This window comes from Hemitrygon akajei, chromosome 3, assembly GCF_048418815.1.
Source record: "Hemitrygon akajei chromosome 3, sHemAka1.3, whole genome shotgun sequence".
NCBI lineage: Eukaryota > Metazoa > Chordata > Chondrichthyes > Myliobatiformes > Dasyatidae > Hemitrygon > Hemitrygon akajei.
The window spans coordinates 186,361,449-186,382,812 of record NC_133126.1 but is presented as its reverse complement, the minus strand read 5'-3'; the positions used below and the strand labels follow the sequence as shown (position 1 = coordinate 186,382,812).

The 21,364-nt window shown below is 39.2% G+C and overlaps 1 protein-coding gene across 1 annotated transcript in view; it reads right to left on the bottom strand.

Annotated features, from left to right (window-relative positions):
* Positions 1 to 21,364, bottom strand: part of rnf13 (ring finger protein 13) — a 265,621-nt gene that overhangs the window by 104,244 nt on the left and 140,013 nt on the right. The window lies entirely within an intron of this gene.

Sequence of the window (21,364 nt, the reverse complement as noted above, 5' to 3'; positions counted from 1 at the left end):
GATCTGGTGTCCCATGTATTGTTAGTTGGGTGATGACATGAAATGTTACCATATGGAATCAATATTGTGCAAGAAACCCTTCTCTACTTTCATTCAGGGTTGGGAGCATTCCAGTAATATTAAAACCATGAGACACAGGAGCAGAATTAGGCTGTTCATCTCATCAAGTCTGCGCTATCATTCAATCATGGCTGATTTATCATCTCTCTCAAACCCATTCTCCTGCTTTCTCTCCTTAATCTTTGACACCCTTACTAATCAAGAACCTATCAATTTCCACTTTAAATATACCCAATGACTTGGCCTCCACAGCTATCTGTAGCAATGAATTTCACTGATACACTACCCTCTGGCTAAAGAAATTCCTTCTCTGTTTTAATGGGATGTCCGTCTACACTGAGGCTGCGCCTTCTGGTTCTAGGCTCACCCTCTGTACAAAACAACCTCCAATGCTCAATCTATCTCGGCATTTAAATGTTTGATAGGCTTCAATGAGATACACCCTCATTCTTCCCCTTGTGGAATGCCAAGAATTCAATTTCCTCTATATTACAGCAGGCGACAGGAGAAATATCGTAATAGCATTCACCCACTTCAAATATTTGAAAAAGAATACTGGAATTGAGAAGGAGCTGTCAAACTGGGTGGGACAGCTGTAGATGGGAAAACATGTGATGAAACCTCCAGAAATCGATACAGTGGAGTTGACACTATTTTCATTCCAAACCAAAGGTTTTATTTTATAAATGAAGAACGATATCCTCAAACAGTCACTAGGGCAACCTCAATGATGCAGCCATTTGGGTAACAAATTCTCCCTTACAGAATTTTCAAATCACTATCTTAAAAAAAATTGAGGAACAAGAAAATTCACTCTCAGGGAATATGTGTGGGAAAAGTATAAATGAATCAACAAAATAAATTTTCTCATCTCAACAATGAACTAATTTCACAATCTATGGCCTCAGTTTCAAAGACTGTACAACTCATGTTCTCAGTATGTATTATTCAGTAATTTATTTATTATTATTTGTTTTGTTTGTATTTGTACAGTTTGTCTTTTTTCCCACTTTCGTTGCTTGTCAGTTTTGTGTGTAACTTTCATTGATTCTATTCTATTTCCTTGTTCTACCGTGGATGTCAGCAAAACAATGAGTCTTGGGATAGTATGTGGTGGTGTATATACGTACTTTGAACTTTGAGAATTTATTTTTTATCAACTCACGTTTCTTGATGCATATGCAGATGAAGAAGCCTTGCATTACAGAAAATCACGAAATGGAATGTAACCGCCTGCCCCCAATGACACAGGTGTCTTTTGTACTGGTATTATACAGCAGAAAGTGATAAAACCATTGCAGATGAGAACTAATTAATTAAAAACAGCCCTTGGCAGAAAAAGCTGTAAATGAGACAACATTTGTATCTCATTCCAATCAATAGCATTTCTTAGATATTTTTAATTGCTTTCAAGAGAACAAAGAGTTTCAGTACAATAAACTTGTCCACCTTTAAGATTTAATTGTTAATTTACAAGAACAGATAGAGTAAATAGGATTTTATTTTGGACCATGAACATTTTTGACTTGTTAATCTAAAAGTTCAAATCAAGCTACCAAGATAAGAGGAAAATTATCCTTGGAACGACACAAAATATATTGCAGTATTTTAACAATCAAGGTGAGTGATGTTTGAACAGATTTATTTTCCCTGAAATTGCATCTACTGTGCCTCATCAACATTCCACAGATCTTTCTGAAGCAACATATCCTAGGATTAAAGTGAACTACCTCGACTGCATGCAACGTGCCCGAGCTTTAGTTCAGTCACAAGCCCTCACTGAATGTATTCAGATGACAGCAGCATAAAAATTAAACTACTGAACAGCCAAATCAAGCAGAGAACAATAATATTTAGCAAGGTTGTATAAACTATGTACTTTGATACTAAAAAGTACTTTGAACTTTGAAATCCCTCTACAGTAGCTGAAGAATTTGAATAACTGAAAAGTATAGAAATCAAAAGCCAGCTGTTCTCAAAGTGACAAATTACCATAAAACAACTTGTTCATTAATATCCAATCAGAAAGGAAACCAGTTGTTCATTTATCTTTGGCCATACGCAATATAACAAATACCGCTATGGATGACAGTGGAGAAACAGCGCTATGGATGACAGTGGAGAAACAGCCCACTTAGTGCAACCAGTTAATGCTGATTCTTATGGCCTTAAAAAAACCTCTCATTCCTTGTCATCTAATTATCTTAGAAAAAAACTCTTGGCGAGGGTCTTCAACCCATAACCATTTGACTCAGCATGCTACCACTGGTCCACGATGACAACCTAGAAGATTCATGTCCACTGCTAAATCTACAGTGAATATCACATAATTCAGTTTTCGTCCAAAATAATGTCATTTGGAAAGAATTCACCAAGTCAAAGTAAATGTATTATCAAATTATGCATAGAATATATTATCATAAACTACTGAGATTTATTTCTTTGCAGGCACTTCTGGGAAAATAAAGAAATACATCATAATTAATGAAAATAAAGACAGGCAAACAACCAATAAACAAAAGATGAGAAATTGTGAAAATAAATAAAAAATACTGAGAACATGAATTGTAGAGTCCATGAAAGTGAGTGCATAGGTTGTGGAGGTGAAGTGAGTGTAGTTATCCGTGCTGGTTCAGGAGCCCAGTAGTTGAAGGGTAATAACTGGTCCTGAATCTGGTCGTGTGGGACCTCAGGCTTCTGTGACGCCTGCCAGACTGTAGTAGCAAGGAGAGCATGACCTGGATGGTGGGGGGTCCTTGATGATGGATGCTGCTTTCTTGTGGAAGCACTCTATGTAAATGTACACAATGGCATTTTTTTAAAAAATGGTAATATTAAATAGAAAAGAACCAAACCATATTCAAGCAAATATGCTACATAAATTAACCCGATTATGCATTATGATAGCCAGTTACTTCTGAATGTAAGGTAAGTTGTTCACATACTGGATGTATTGGCAACTGTGCTTTGGGTTATTTAATGACCAGTTATTAATGAAGGGAACTTTAATTGAATCAAGGTTTAATAGCTGGACTATATTTTTTGTGTGATTGTATTTTACTGATAACTTATATGTGCCTTGTACTGTAAATAACTCTAAGCACTGTATTTTGCACCATTGATACGGTTTTGTTGGCTGTATTCATGGGTAACTTGAATTGAGCACTGACTTTCTGGTGCCTCCAAAGAGACTCAAGCTTCTCCAAGCTTTCCCAGGAATCTTAATTGTAACGCAAATTAGTACATTCAGCGACATCCTTAAGGAGCTACTGTGTCATCCTGATAACCTCTTACTGAGATGAAGTTGACTGGAATGCCTATTGAGGTTACTAGCATAAGCACTTCTTATTTATTGGAATTCACCAGCTTATCAACGGACATCTCCGTTATGGTGAGGAGCTGTGAAAATTCTCAATACAAAAGTTGAAGATTCCAAAGTGAAACTTGCATGAACATCTCATAAGGAGGCTACTTAGGTCAGAGAAATATCTAACTAGCTGAGCAGTTGCTCAGTTCAGGAGTACCGACTGCAATAAATAGAGATTATTTATTGGAGGATAAGGGACTTCAAGTACTGACCATAAAGTAGCAGAGATTTTATGCAAAGTTCACCAAAGACCTTTGGAGGATTTTGCACAGACAATGTTGGTGGAGCTCCTCTAGTGCTTTCAGGAATGTACTGTAGATTGTCTATGTCTCTAAACAGTAGAAGTATTACCACTGTTTAGGAGACAAACAGCTCAGTGAGATCTCGGCTTCAAACATCTTTTTCCTCCAACCAGCCAAAGACTATGCCGGCCCACTGAGCAAGATAATGAATTTCATCACTGAATGGTGAAGGCAAATCAGCAGGGGAATTTACTGCATTTCATATTTTCACATATTAATGAGAAAGAATCAGTCAGCTGCAAACTGTGCACAAGTACAGGAGCCTTTAGGTCCCAGGTTCAGGAACAGTTGTTAACCCTCAATCTTCAGGCTCCTGAACCAGTGTGGATAACATAACTCACCTCAACACAGTAAACCGATTTCTACAACCGATTGACTCTCTCAAGGACTCTACAAACTCATATTCTCAATATTATTTACTACAGTCGATCTTCACTAATCTGACTACCTGTTATCCAGTTTCTTCGATAATCCGGCACTGATTTCAAATTGTCTGTGCAACTATAATTTCAAATTTCCCAGGCCACCGTACCAATCTGTTGCGCACTATTTTGGTTGCGCTAAATCTGTTCATGCATTGGTGTGCTCTTGTAAGCACAGACAGGTGATTCCTACTTGTTTTCCTGCATTTATTAATATCATTTGCATGAGGCACGGCCACCTGGCACCCACCAGCAGCAGGGGGAGCTGGCACACGCTGGGTTGGTCCGCATTCTCGCCTGCCTGCCGGCAGTCGTACACTGCCCTCCCGCATCGCCTGGCCGGCACTCCGTTCTCTTCTGCCTACGACCTCAGATCAGATGTGGCGACTCGCTGAATTTAAGCATATTACTAAGCTGAGGAAAAGAAACTAATGAGGATTCCCTCAGTAACTGCGAGTGAAGAGGGAAGAGCCCAGCGCCGAATCCCTGGCCCCCTAGCGGTTGCGTGAAATATGGCGTATAGAAGACCTCCTTTCTCCGACTTCTGCTTCTGCTCACCCAGATGTGCTGCCATCAACATCAACAGTTTTTGAAGAAACTGTTGTGCCAGTTTCAGCACCAGTTCCTGATGCTTCACTCATTTTCCAAGATGAAGATGTTGATGATCCTGACAACCCCACACTTGCAAACATGTAACTTTGCCTGAAGGTATATTAAACGCCTCACTTTAGAAGCGGAAGTGTTTAACTGTTCTGTATAAGTTAATTCCTGTACATTTACCTGCACCCTTTATTATCTGTGCCTGTACAGTATATTACTTTAAATTTCACTTGCTACTCACTTGTTTCATTATTATCTAACCGGTACTGATTTACATGATATTTTAAAGGTATGATAAGTCAGTTGGCTATTGCTTAATGTGATCCTTCTGTAATTTGATGTTTTCACTAATCCGGCACTATAGAAGGTTAACCATATAACAATTACAGCACGGAAATAGGCCATCTTGGCCCTTCTAGTCCGTGCCGAACGTTTACTCTCACCTAATCCCACCTACCTGCACTCAGCCCATAACCCTCCATTCCTTTCCTGTCCATATACCTATCCAATTTTACATTAAATGACAAAATCGAACCTGCCTCTACCACTTCTACTGAAAGCTTGTTCCACACAGCTACCACTCTCTGAGTAAAGAAGTTCCCCCCTCATGTTACCCCTAAACTTTTGCCCCTTAACTCTCAACTCATGTCCTCTTGTTTGAATCTCCCCTACTCTCAATGAAAAAAGCCTATCCATGTCAACTCTATCTATCCCCCTCATAATTTTAAATACCTCTATTCAGTCCCCCCTCAACCTTCTACGCTCCAAAGAATAAAGACCTAACTTGTTCAACCTTTCTCTGTAACTTAGGTGCTGAAACTCAGGTAACATTCTACTAAATCTCCTCTGTACTCTCTCTATTTTGTTGATATCTTTCCTATAATTTGGTGACCAGAACTGTACACAATACTCCAAATTTGGCCTCACCAATGCCTTGTACAATTTTAACATTACATCACAACTCCTATACTCAATGCCCTGATTTATAAAGGCCAGCACACCAAAAGCTTTTTTCACCACCTTATCCACATGAGATTCCACCTTCAGGGAACTATGCACCATTGTTCCTAGATCACTCTGTTCTACTGCATTCCTCAATGCCCTACCATTTACCATGTATGTCCTATTTTGATTAGTCCTACCAAAATGGAGCACCTCACACTTATCAGCATTAAACTCCATCTGCCATCGTTCAGCCCACTCTTCGACCTGGCCTAAATCTCTCTGCAAGCTTTGAAAATATGAATTTGAAAATACAGGTTGACCTTATTATTTTTGTATTTAGGTTTTTTTGTAATTGCAGTGTGTCCATCTTTTCACGTAGTTTCTCACTGATTCTATTGTGTTTCTTAGTTTCAACTGTGAATGCCCACAAGAAAATAAATCTCAGGATAGCATATGGTGACATATACATACTTCAATAATAAATTTACTTTGAACTTTGAAGTAATGATGATTAGTGCAATGTTGGTGGAGGTGAAGGTTGAAGAGGGTCATTGAATCATACAGCACCAAGAAACAGACTCCCACTCCACCAAATCCACACCAATAGTCAAGTACTCGTTTACCCCATTCGGACTTTATTTTTGTTCTCCCCACACTCCTACATCCTTTCCTTGGATTCTACCATCTACCTATACAAAGGATAATTTTCAGCGGCAAATGAACCAACCAACCACACGCCTTTGGAGTTGGGGAGGAAGAGCAACTAGAGGGAGAGCATGCAAACTCTATTCAGACTGCATTCGTGATCAGAATAACACCTGGATCACTGGAGCAGTGAAACTTTCAGTTAATACCACTACGTCACCAAGAGCTTCTGTTCAAGTTGCAGATTAACTCCACTCTAGCAGAAAACTTGCTGGAGGAGAGAAGAAAAGAGCCAAGTTACAACCAAGTAATTCACACTGATATAATAGAGAATACTACTCTGCAGCTTGGAAAAACCAATTCAGTTGCAGTAATTGGTAATTTATCTTTCATTTACACACATACCCTGTCAGAAATGGAAGGTTATTTTTCTTCAAGTTGACAATACAGAATGAAAAACCACAAGAAGCAGAATGCAAGGGTAAATCAATAGTGGAATACTACAGTATTGTTCCTTCAAGAATATTTATGGAGTGTACTCATATGTTTCTGTTGCTCAGACAGACTTAAAGAACTATATTAAAGACAGAGTGGAGAGAAATATTACATGGAGAAATAGAGATGCAGTGAAAACCTGGAAATTATTTATGAAGTGTATTTACAAAACATGAGAAATTTCTGTCCTGCTGGCATAAAAAAGAGATGTAAAAACTCTTAAGAAAAAGAAAAATCACTTCATGTCATTTTATACCATGGGTCTAATTTCTCTGAACTGCTGCAATGAATCATTCAAAAACCAAAAGAAATCTTTGCCTTCAAAGGAATGGAATTGAAGTTGATTGCTTTTTCCAAGAGCAAGGCACACACAGTACTTGTACTAATGGGAAATTCAGTGGAAAAGTATTCCCTCTTCAAACATCAATACAATAGGAGACAGGATAATAACAACAACTTTTGATGCTGGTGTAATATTTTGTTCCTACTTATTGGGGGCCAAAGGACTATGTGCTGGATTCGGGGAGATACATTGCCTCAGTTGCTTCATATCTCTAGCAACTGCAGCCTTTCCTTTCACCTCTGGATGTCATTTGGATGGATTTTCCACTTTCTCACTGTGATCGCACGGCTCTCCCTTGGGTGCTCTGGTTTCCTACCACATTAAGGATGTAGGTTAATATCTTATTACAAAATGCCCACAGTACGAAGGGGTAGAATCTGAGGGGAATTGATAGGGAATGTGGAGAGAACAAGATGGGAATTTGTGGAAATTAATACTTGACGGTCAACATGGATTTAGTTGACTAGAGGGCCCTTTTCAGCATTGTATAGTTCCAATGCCATATTTAAGTTTGTTGTATACACCACTGTTGTTGACCAAATCAAAGGTAGTGATGAATCAGCATATAGGAGGGAGTGAAAATCTGGTTGAATTTTGCCACAATAACCTCCCATTCAACATCAACAAAACCAAAGGGCTGATCATTGATACAGAGGGAAGAAACCAGAGTTTCATGGATTGGAATTGGAGGGGGTTAAATTCCTTGGCGTTATCATTGTGGAGGATCTGTCCTGGGACCACCACTCAAGTGTCATTACAAAGTAGGCACAGCAGGGCCTCCACTTTCTTTGAAGATTGCGCAGATTCAGCATATCATCTAAAACTTCTACAAATGTCTGTAGAAGTGAATGCATTACCACCTAGTGTAGAAACACCAATGCCCAAGAATGGAGAAGGCTGCAAAAAGTAGTGGATGCAGCCCAATCCATCACAGGATAAGCCTGCCCACTCATGGAGCGCTGCCATAAGAAAAAAGTGTTCATCATCAAGGACCATCACCATCCAAGCCATACTCCCTTCTCGCTGCTGCAATCAAGGTGGTGGTACAGGAGCCTTAGGTCCCACACCATAAGGTTCAGGAACTGTTATTGCCCTTCAACCATCAAACTCCAGAACTAACACAGATAACTTCACTCACCTCAACACTGAGCTGATTCCACAACCTATGAACTCTTCAAAGACTCTACAACTCATATTCTGGGTATTATTTATTTAATTAATTATTATTTTTATTATTATTTGTAATTTTCTTGATTTTGCACTAATCGTCTTCTTTTGCACATTATTTGTCAGTCTTGTTTCTGTACAATTTTCATTGATTCTATTGTATTTCTTTGTTCCTGTGAATCCCTGCAAGAAAATGAATCCCAGTAGCATATGGTGACATATATGTACTTTGATAATAAATTTACATTGAATTTTGGGAATGTGTTTTCAAATACGAAAAGTAGACACAGCAATGTTATATTTTGGGCAAAGCCCTTCATCAGAATGGTTTCTATTCTTGCAAGTGCTTTGCCTGAATACATGAAGTTTCCAGAATATTTATTTTGCTTTTGTTTCAGATGTCCTGCAACATTCATTTACTTTAATCTAGTCTGTCAAAATTTATTCCTGTCTGTTTGTGTAGAACAACAGTAGCACAACACCTGAGCACATCCCAAGACCTACAATATTCATTTGGAGAGATGAACATTTGCTGTAAGCTTCTTTTCTGAGCATTTTGCATAGACCGATTTAACTCCTAGAAAAGGGACAACTCAACAAATTAAAATATTTCACACAATTTGTATACAAGAAATTAATTTAAAAATATGGAGGTCTGAAAGGCTCTGAATTTTACAAAGGTCTTTTAGCAGAAGCTTCCAAGACAGAGGTTTTATTTTCTGACAATGCCGAATGCAATCTAAAGCCATTCAAAGGGTCCATCACTAGCATATAACCAAATAAAATATTTCAGGTTCAATTTTATGTTAAGTAATACATTTGAAACTACATCATAGCCATTAATACTTTGGAATATATTAACATTATACTGTATTGTATATATCTTACAAATCAAATACAGTCGGCCCTCCTTATCCGTGGATTCAACCAACCGCGGATCGGGAAAACCCGGAAGTTCTCTCTCCAGCACTTGTTGTTTGAGTATGTATAAACTACTTTTTCTTGTCATTATTCCCTAGACAATAGTATAACAATTATTTACATAGCATTTACATTGTATAGGTATTTTAAGTAATCTAGAGATGATTTAGAAGTACAGGCAGTCCCCGGGTTATAAAGGAGTACCGTTCCTGAGTCCGCATTTAAGTCGGATTTGAAATCAGAACAGGTACATCCGGTATTATTAAGCATCGTTTAGTCAAACGATTGTCTTTGTATATGGTATATATTTTACCTTTCTATGCAAATAAAACACTTAAGAAACGTATGTATTTCAATAATTAAACCACGGCGTTGCTTAGTAATAATTGTAGCTTTCATCGGGGCAGGGCCTTACTCATGCTCCATTAAAATTGTTCTGATCGTTGACCGACTGTAGCCTAACACTTTTTCAATGACTGATGGCATTTCACCTCTTTCCGATCACTTTATAACTTGCACTTTATTTTCAATCGTGATCGTGATTATTTTCGTGAACAGAAACACTGCGGATTCAGAGCTGCGCCAGGTCCTAAAGACCACCGCACTGAGACAGGTTAAATAAGGGACTTGAGCATCCGCATTTTTTGGTATCCGTGGGGGGTCCCGGAACCAATTGCCAACTGTAATTGCATTACCGATTTATTTGTCACTTTTTTTAAAAAATGCTTGAATCCTTTGTTTTTCAATTCAACACTCCTATTCAGCCTGAATTGGCCAGGTTACTGGTCTGATATCTGTATTTTGTCTTTGACAGGAAAAGAACCAATAACACTAAGTAAAAGGTTAAAAAGACTAATGGTTCAGCCTGTAAAGAACTATTCCTTTACATGTCAAACTGAATAATGAACACTTCAAGCCCATAGTTGAGAAATATATACTGTACTTTTTATTCTGGTAAGTCAAAGCCTAGAGCACTGTGGGGAATAAACTGAATGCTATCAGCTTACTATGGGTATACAATCAAAGAGCACTACAGTGTTGAAACAGGCCCTTCAGCCAGCTAGTCCATGCCCAGCTATTACATATTCTGCCTAGTCTCAGTGATGTGCACCTGAACCATAGCCCTCCATACCCTTCCCACCCAAACTCCTCTTCAATTTTGCAATTGAATCCACATCAACACTTCTGCTGGCAGCTCGTTTCCATACTCCCATCATTCTCTGACCGAAGCTCCTTCTCAGGTTCTCCTTAAATATTTCACCTTTCACCCCTAACCTCTGACTTCTAGTTCGAGTCTCACCCAATCTGTGGAAAATGCCTGCATGCATCTAAACTCCTCATAACTTGTGTAGCTCTATCAAATCTTCTCTCATTCTCTTAAGCTCCTGGAGATAACGTCCTAACCAATCCAAGCTTTCCCCATAACTCGTCCTCAAGTCCCAGTAGCAACTTTTCAAATTTTCACTGTACTCTTTGGATCTTATTGATATGTTAATTCCTAGGCAGCTCCTGGGATTATCAGCTATTTTACAGTCTGCTCAACTTTATACTCTCACAAGTTGTGATTTCAGACTGCATTCTGCATCTCAATTGTTCTTTTCTACAAGCACAAAGAACAAGTACTTTAGGATGTCCTGGGAGGATTTCTGGGGGAAGAAGGGATGGTTGGCAACTGAGCACCACATCTTTTATGCACACATGACTTTCACAGTCGGGACTACTGAGCAGCCTGTGGCTGATTTTAATCAGGAGTACAGCTACGGCTGATTTTTGCTTCCATTCTCTCAATCCAACAGTTTTCTCCAGTTATATTTGATGAGCTGCAGAGCAGAATTTCAAATTGAAGGTCTTTCTGAGAACTAATGAAATATATTTTAAAATGTAAAATCTTAGTTCTGTAGGACAAAAAGCACAGAGGTTGACAGAGTTTGCAAGTAACAACAGTACAAATTACAGAAATACAAAAATTAGAGGTGCTGCTTGCTTAAGACTTGAGCTTAAACACACAGTGGATATTGCTTAGGGAGACGAGGATAACTATTGTGCACGATTTTTTCGCCATTGATTTTAGCAAATTGTTGTTATTCCTCTCCATGCCTTGTGGTGCATCAGGTGGCAATCTTGCCGTTTCTTTAACACTTCTTTGTTTATTTTTTCTATGAGGCCAAGTTGCTAACTCGATGCTCAACCCAGCATGGATGGAAAGCATGCAAGGAACCAGCCAGATTCGAACCAAGGACCACTTACTTCAAAGTCCAGTGCGGATGCTACTACATCACCGGTCAGCTACTTTAGCAAATTAAGACCCATTAATTATGTGGACAACAGTTTATTAGAGGTTGTCTTATTAGAGGAATTTGTTCATTTTAGTCTTATTTGTTCATTAGAGGAAATGAACAAATGCACAGTTAGGTATTATTATTTAACCTGATGTTTTGACTCAATGACTAACTCAAGTTTCTCTTTCCACAGATGCTGCCTGGCCTGCTGAGCATTTCCAGTACTCTGACTGCAAATAGAAACAGATAAATACAGCTGCTGGAATCGCACCATTTTACCATTAGCCAAAAACCTCATTCTACTGTCTACTGCACTACTGTCATGCATCATGTCATTGTTGAATCCAAGGGACGAACTAATACTCATTGGAAATTTTTTAGGGTAAGCAATTTACAAAGCATGAGCACTTTTTAAACATATTACGACTGCCAATTAAGTGTGGTATCTCCTTTCTTCATTTGAACAATTCCAGATTTGAAAAATAGCCTTAATTTCATTATTTTATTTAAGTATCTAATATTTATTTTCAATATCTGCATAACCTCATGTTTATAAACTTTTATTATACTTTTTTTCTCACAATCTATTCTTTTGTATTTGGAATCTCTGCCCAGATGTGATTCAGCTTTAAACTCACCCTCCCCATCAATCATTCTCAGTTCCATTGCTATGCGGTTAGCACCGTGCATTTTCAATCAGTCTGCACAAAAATAGCTTGGCCATCTAATGCACAGCATATGCTATTAGTCATTCTGCTACTGAACGATATAACCTAACGACAGAAAGGAAAAGCAAGTTTAGTGTCATAGATTCCAACAATTTTCCAATTTAAACTGGCTCAATTTGAAATGTTACACTAATTGTGGACTATACTGACCTTCACCAGATTCAAATACACCCTGAAACAACTATCTGCATGACCAGTCTGATGCATGGATAACACACACAAAATAGTAGATGAACTTTAGCAGGTCAGGTAACATCAATGCAGAGAAATGAATAGTCAGTATTTTGGAATAGGACCCTTCATCAGGTCTGGAAAGGAAAGGGGGAAGAAGCCAGAATAAGAATATGGGGTGAGGGGAAGAAGTACAAGCTAGAAGGTAGTAGGGGAGTATAGGCAGGTGGGGGAGGAGGGTTGAAGTGAGAAGCTGGGAGGTGATAGGTGGAAAAGGTAAAAGCTGAAGGAGGAATCTGAGAGAAGAAGAGAGTAGACCATAGGAGTAAGAGAAAGGAAGGGGTAAGAGGGCAGTCAGAATGGGGGAATGGAAAAACAAGGGGGGGGGGCTGGGAAATTATCAGAAGTTAGAGTCAATGTCAGAATCAATGTTCATGCATCAGGCTGAAGGCTACCCAGATGGATTAGGAGGTGTTGCTACTCCTACCCGGAGAGTGGCCTCATCTTGGCAATAGAGGCAACTATGGACCACCATTTTAGAATGGGAATGGGCAGTGGAATTAAAATGGTTGGCCTCCAGGAAATCCTGCTTGTTGTGGACTTGTGTAGGCATGGATAGTGTTCTTGCAATGTTTGACAACCCATTTTAAATAACTGAAATGTTGCAGTACTGCTGACTCCTACAAAAAGTAAATATTTTAAATTGCTTGTACCTTTCAGTTCTTTTTTCAAATACTCTTTTCAAAAGTCCCCTTTATAATGTTTCAAAATTCAAAAGCAAAGTCAGCTTCGCCACATAGATTTTGAACACAAAGCTTTGTTCCACTGCCAAATTTAGGCACATAAAATATTGGCAAATTTGGGACTTCTCAGTAAAAAAAAAAGATTGTGGTTTTCTGCCCTTACGTCACAGTGAATATAACTTGTGCATTCATACAAGGCAGAAGCTCTCATGATCCTGAGGAGCAGGGCAGCACCTTCGAGGTGATCTCAATGGCTAAAGGAAGCGTTCTGGGAAGTCGGGGATGGAGGACAAAAAGAGTCAGAAGGGTATAACAAGGCTCTAACAAAGGGCCTCCCACCCCACATATGGAATGGCCTGCTAATGACAGGTGACTGTGCAGATAGCAATTTCAGTCTTATGATCACCCCAACACATGGAGTAAGCCAGCCACCCCATGCCAAAGACACTCCTCAAGCTATCACAAGCAGCGGCAAGATCTAGGCCACATCTACCAGCTGATATATCGATACACAGATACTTTGAACTATATTCATAACCACCCAATGAAGCAGCAGATTGGAAAGGGATTAAACTGAGCTTAGTGCAACATGTCCAGAAATGTGGCTGCAACTTTATAGGTGTTTACAGGTGACTGAGCATAATAAGCGAGATCATAATTGTGGAAGGTGACTGGAATAGGAATGGATATAAAAAAAACCACGTCCAAGCAGGGAGACCAAACCTTCAGAACGTACATGATTCTGACATGATGCACAATATGCAATCCTCATGATTTTATTGAGAAAAAAAAAATCAAGGTTATACAGTTATGATCCTTTCACCTGTGGGTGTCACAATGACCGTTACTGCGTGCAGGAAATGTAACAGGGAAATGACACCTGCATGGTGTGTATTTTCAACTGTTTATGGCTGCTCTGCAGACAATTGGACAAGCTACTCCCTGTTGTCATTCACTCCATCACCACTTTTGTTGCATGTATAATAACTAAATGAGTGTTACTAAGGCAAATCTTTACCAACCTCATTCTTTATACATGTTGCCATTGCACAACACACATCACATTCTTCTCCCATTTCACTGAGCTGACTGGCATAATCTCTCATCTTTTCTCTGGTTTCTGAAGACACAAAGCCAGTGGGTTCAGTTAGCAGGTTCCCATGAACTAACAAACTCTTGCTGCCTTCAGGTCATGTTGTGCTCAGCTCCCATTCCAAGCTGTTTTTAATGCACAGACTGCTGATATCTTTCTTTTCTCAGAGCACCTCAGCACAGAAACAGGCCCTTCAACCCATCTATTCCACGCCAGTCTGGCATTCTGCCTCGTCCCATCTACCAGTATCCAGACCATAGCCCTCCTTTTGAGTGTCTGGTAGATAACGACCAACGTGGCATAAAGATTTCCAGAAAGGGAAGCATTTCATGTTAAGCTGTCCAACAAAAATAAAGTCACCAGATACAATTTTGCTTAAAAAGCTGATGGAATACTCAGCAGTTTTACCTCTAACATCATGCTCTGCAGTGATAGGGAAGGCATCAGGTTATGCTGTTTCGTGCTCAGCTCCTCCAGTGCTTGCCTGACATTGGCTAGCGATGAAATGTATACTTCTGCAACTGGATCCTTGACTTCCTCATAGGAAGACCACATTCAGCGCAGATTGGAAATAACAGCTTCTCCTCATTGACAATCAACAACAGTGTAACTCAAGGATATGTGTTTAGCCCACTGCCCTTCTCTCTCTACACTCACAACTGTGTGACAACTCAAATGCCATCTATAAATTTGCTAATGTCATAACTATTACTGACAGAATTTCAGAAGATGACATTGAAGGTTGCAGGAGTGAGATACATCAGCTGGTAGGGTGGTGCGGTAACAACAATCTTGCACTCAACATCAGCAAGACCAAGGAACAGGAGGTACTGAAGCCTGAAGACACACACTCAACATTATAGGAACAGCTTCTTTCCCTCCACCAGATTTCTGAATTCTTAATGACCCCACATACACTACCTCATGTTATTTCTTTTTTTTATATTCTTCTTGCACTACTTATTTAATTTTAAAATATACATTTCTAGTTATTTATAGATTTTTAATTACATATTACAATGTATTGCTACTGTAAAACAACATATTTCACAACCCACATCAGTGATATTAAACTTTATTCTCCTAAAATAATGGCCTGTCTGTAATGGATGCAATTAATGGCACAAATAAGTTGTACCTACTAATGCTTTACCCAAGTTTCTATCTGATTCATATCCTGCTATAGCCTTAGATAACCTTCCAACGACTCCTACACAATGTTGAAGAGCAAGAAGTTCTCATCAGTGGTCTTTCTAATCCTTATCCATCAAGCATCAGACACAGGCTGTCCAATTGTTACCACTTTGCCGTTTCTGGGAGTTGTTATGCACAAAATGGCTACCAAACATCACACATAACAACAATGGATGTACGACTTAGTCAGCAGCTGAAAAGGATAGGGAAAGCACTAAATAAATGCAATTTAAAGTTGAATTTTTGGGTTATAATGGCAAGTCCACATTTTCAAAACTTGACAGAATCATAATCCTGTTATTCTTTAGTTTGTCATACTAATAAAAAAGATGAATTAATTATAGGTGAAACTTGTATTTAAAAAACAAGGTATGCTGCAAAACAAACAAAAAAAAAAGAAACCTTGGTGCCAGTAAGTACAAACATGCCATATCTAGATGGTCAGGGACTCTTTGGTATAATGTCTATTACTGCATTCTGTCACCATTCGGGTATGTCACTGCTATAACAGCCTGCTATTGTCTGAATCAGTAACAAAGATTCATTTGTTTGAAATTTATTTCCCGTGGCAGTAAGCTACAGATTTCACTCTCCACAGTCGGTGTCCATTGTTACTTCTCTGCAAGAAACATGAATCTGTAATTTCATTTATAGGAATTTTCGCAAAGGTTATTATTTGCTGTTGATGTTTCTCCTAATTTTTGTGGATCAATACTTCAATAGCAGATATTGATTGAAAAAAAAAACTTAAGCTTCAAAAAATTGCAATGTAGCTAATTGCTAATATATTTCATCTCAACTGCAAAAAAATCCCAAAAAAATTAGTGAGATGTACAGCAAAACAAACTCTAAATTATATAGTACAATTGCTTTAAACAAAAATGAAATAGACTAAGCAGCACAAAAACAAATAATTTAATGAATTGTATTTCTAAAGAAAATGTTCTCAAAGCAGGCAATAAAAATCAGAAAGCAGATATGCAAGGGCATAATGATTGACAGCCAACTGCAAAATGCATCAGGACAGCTTACAAGATAGCAGATAAATATTTTAATGCTGTTGGTTAAACAAAGATCCAAACTGCTGTCACCACCATTGGGCAATCTTGCTAGTGGATTTCAATGCATCCACTCAACTGCCAACAAATCCAATTTCAGGTAATGTTGCAGCTCCATAAAACCCAGGTTAAACCACACTTGGAATAATGTGTTCGATTCTGATCGGCTCATTATAGGAAGAATGACGAAGCTTTAGAGGGTGCAGACATTTACCAGGATGCTACCTGGATTAGAGAGCCTGTCTTACGAGGACAGACTGAGTGAGGTAGTTCTTTTCAGAGAGAGTGAGAATGTGAGATGCTTTGATAGAAGTGGACATGAGAAGAGACATAGATTGATTGGATGCCCAGAGACATTTTCCTCAGGGTGGAAATGGATAATTCAAGGGGCATAATTTTAAGGTGATTGGAGGAAGAGAGTATGGGGGGGGGGGGGGGGGGGAAGAGGGTTTGTCAAAGGTGTTTTTTTTAAACAAAGAATGGTGAGAATGTGGAACACCTTGCCAGGGGGCTGGTGGAGAAAGAAACATTAGGGACATTTAAAAATCTCTTTTAGATAGGGACATGCATGATAGAAAATCGGACGCAATAAGAGTAAGGGTTAGACTGATCTTAAAGTAAGTTAAAAGGGCGGCACCACACGGTGAGCTAAAGGGCCTGTACCTCGCTGTTATGTTCAATGTTGTACTTCTAGGCAATTTCTAAATGAAACAATTGCATTCTGTTTCAAGGAAATGCAAAATTCATCCAAGATAAAGTCCAACTTTTGTGCAATTACACACTTGGCCCTTGCTACTTAAAGCCCATCACTGCCATTCCTCATTCTTACATATGTTTTTCTAAACTCCTTTACCATTGCCCTCCATTTCTGGTCTGCTCTAGCACACTGCACCGTAGCAGGCACACAATGTTCTTCAATTATATCTGCCCAGACTCTTGCCAGCGCCATTCCATTAACGATGTTCTGTCATTATCTAAATCATCCCAGCATTCAATATTCCCTTGCTTGTAGTTAAAACACTCTTATTGCCTTCTGATGTGTGGACAGTAAGGAGGTTGTCCAAGGCTACAGCAAAGTTGGAAGTAAATGTATTATCAAAGTACATACACATCACCATAAACAACCCTGCATTTCATTTTTGTGTTGGCATAATCAATAAATCCAATAACCATAATCGAATAAATGAGAAGACCGCACTAACAGGACAGACAACCAGTATGCAAAAGACAACTAACTGTGCAAATACAATAAGAAAGCAATCATAATAATAAATAAATAAGCAATAAATATCAAGAACATGAGTTGAAGAGTTCTTGAAAGTGAGTCAACAGTTGTGGACACAGTTCATTAATGATGTAAGTGAAGCTGAGTGAAGTTATCCCCTCTGGTTCAAGAGCTTGATCGTTCAGGAGTAATGACTGTTTCTGAACCTGGCGGTGTGGGTCATGAGGCTCCTGTACCTTCTTCCTGATGACAGCAGCAAGAAGAGAGCATAACTGGGTGGTGGGGGTTCCTGATGATAGATGTTGCTTTTGTGCAACAATGCTTCATGTAGATGTGGTCAATGGTGAGGAGGTCTTTACCTGTGATGGACTAAGCCATATCCACTACTTTTTGTAGGACTTTCCGTTCAAGGGCATTAGTGTATCTATACCAGGCTGTGATGCAGCCGGTCAATTTATTCTCCATCATACATCTATATAAGTTTGTCAAAGTTTTAGACATTATGCTGAACCTTTGCAAACTCCTAAGGAAATAGGGGCGCTGCCATGCTTTCCTCTCCTCCTGAAGTGAATAATCACCCCCTTGGTCTTGCTGACATTGAGTAAGTTACTGTTTGGCACCACTCAGACAGATTTTCAATCCTCCTATTATATGCTGTTTCATCAGCACCTTTAATTCGGTCTATGACAGTGGTGTCATCAGCAAAGAACACAAGAACATAAGAAATAGGAGCAGGACTGTCGAACTTCTCTGCAAGAAACATGAATTTGTAATTTCATTTATAGGAATTTTCAAAAGGTTATTATTTGCTGTTGATGTTGAGGTGATAAGTAGTGGCTGACCATGGACACATCTCCACCTACCTGTCTTTTCCCCATAACCTTTAATTCCCCTACTATGCAAAAATCTATCCAACCTTGTCTTAAATATATTTACTGAGGTAGCCTCCACTGCTTCATTGGGCAGAGAATTCCACCTCATCTCTGTCCTAAATTTACTCCCCCCTGAGTTCTAATCTGTGGAAATAATTCAAATATTGGAGTTGTGCTTAGTTACACAGTCATTAGTGTAAAGTGAGTAGAATAGGGGGCTAAGCACACAGCCACAGCCTTGTGGTGCTCATGTACTGATGGAGATTGTGGAGGAGATGTTGTGGAATATAGATCAGATAGAAAGCTTAGCAATTTAATCCTGACAAGTGCAAGGTGATGCATTTTGGGAAGTCAAACAGGGGCAAGACATACACAGTAAATGCCAGTTGGCTAAGAAATGTTGATGGACCTTGGGGTTCAAATCCACAATTCCTGGAAAGTGGGTAGAAAGAGTGGTGAAGGCAGTATTCAGCGTAAATATTAGGGCATTATGTTCCAACCTTACAACCCTGGTTGGACCATACTTGGGAGCATCGTGGGCATTTCTGGTCACTACACCACAGGAAAGAGGTGATTGCACTGGAAACACAGAGGAGATTCACCAGAATGTCACTAAAGAGACTTGCAAATTTCTACAGATGTACCATGGCGAGCATTCTAATTGACTGCAATATAGTCTGATATGGGCTGCAGAAAGTTGTAAACTCAGCTAGCCATATCATGGACAACAGCCCCCCCAGCATTCAGGACATCTTCAAGGAGCAATGCCTCAATAAGGTGGCATCCATCATAAAGGACCCCCATCACCCAGGACATGCCCTTTTCTCCTTGTTACCCTGAGAGAGGAGGTACAAGTGACTGAAGGTACACACAATGATTTAGGAGCAGCTTCTTCCCACTGCCATCAGAGTTCCGAATAGATATTGAACCCATGAACACTACGTCACTACATTTTTTTTCCCTCTTTTAAACTGATTCTGATGTTGCCTGGACCAGACAACTTTAATTACAGGGAGAGACAGGACAAGCCAGCTTGCTTTCCCCGGAGCAAAGGAGGCCAAGTTATGATAGGAAATATTATATGTGGCATGTTTTCTCCCCTATAGCAGGCGTACAGAGGAAAGGTGATAGTTTTAAAGTGGATTTAAACAGAAAGCTTTTTAAAAGAAATACAGAGTGGATTAGAGTAACACACAAAATGCTGAAGGAACTCAGTAGCTCAGGCAGCATCTATAAAAGGGAATAAACAGGTGACATTCAGGCTGAGACCCATTATCAAGAGTGGTTTATATCTGGAAATCGCTGCCAGAGTTAGATATAATCACTATATTTAAGAGTTAGACAGATATTTAAATAAGCAAGATATATGAACAAATATACAGTAGCTCATGCAGGCAAATAGGATTCTGCAGATGACAAAAAGGTCAGCGTTGTTGTTGTTAAGTCCGTCTACGGCACAGGCCTCCAACACCAGCTTGCCAGAGTCCTCTGTCCTGGGCCAGTCTTTCAAGTTGTCCCTAGGATTTTCAAAGATCCTTTCTCTCCCAGGAATAAGGTCTTTAGAGATTCTGTTTGCATTTCTGTAGCTCTGGGTTTTTAGAGGACAGAGTTGTTAGCTCCAGTTCTCCTTTCACAGCTGGGCTTGGGACTGTCCATGGCTGAGATCAGCTTGTAAGTGGTTAAGTCGGAAGTCCTGTTTCTGTGCTGTACAATTCCATGACTTTTTGCCCTTGCATTACTTTACATTATGACACCAATGCACTAAGCATTGATCTAAACAAGTCCATGCTTTAAAAAATCCAAGCATACATTGCACGATGAGTATTTCTGTGAAAGTAGTAGGCCCTCTGCCTGCAGAAGTGGACAATGCACATTTGAATCATCATTATGCAGGGATACTGGCTGTGAAATTACAACAATGAGTACGGGTACTTAAACCTTACATATGACGGATTTGTATGAAAAAATATCCTGGCTGAAATTTGCGTCTGTCTATTAACCTGCATCAATAATACTACATAATACTGCAATAAAATTTTAAGTTCAAAAGGGTGCTTGCTTCCTCTAATTGTGCTTGCAGTCTGAAATAGTCTACATGACAATATGAATAGGAGTATTCAGAGATAGTAACAGAACAATGAGAACAGTCATCTTCCTACTCTTGCCTCTTTCCAAAGATTACTGACCTCCCGTCATAAACCTACACACAGGAAAAGTTAATGCTTGTTTACTTGACACTGGTTTATTTGAAAAGATGTGATCCAGCAAATCTGCTTCAAAATCATAGAATAAAGATTCTCCCCAGTTTTGCACCAGTTGGACATGTAAAGTATGGAACTTTAGGAAATCCATCCCATTACTTACAAATGATTATTTTCTCAAACTTTACAGATTTATTTACTAAAGACAATCCCACATCTTTTGTTAAATTAATCTGACTTAACAAAGCCAGTTTACCAGCCTGAGTAATAGCTTCTTCTCACAAGCTGAGAGACTTTTGAACATCCTGCTGCCTCTTTACACAGTACACAGTATTTATGACAGTGCCAGTGGCAGTATACTGTGGTATATTTAACTATATGTCACACATGCACTTCGTCAACTTGTAACATCTACAGATTTTTTATATTCTGTTATTATTGTTGTGATCCAAGGGTTAGTATATTTGCTGATGGCACAAAAGTTGGGGGGTGTCGTGGATAGTCTGAAGGGTTGTCAGAGGTTACAGCGTGAC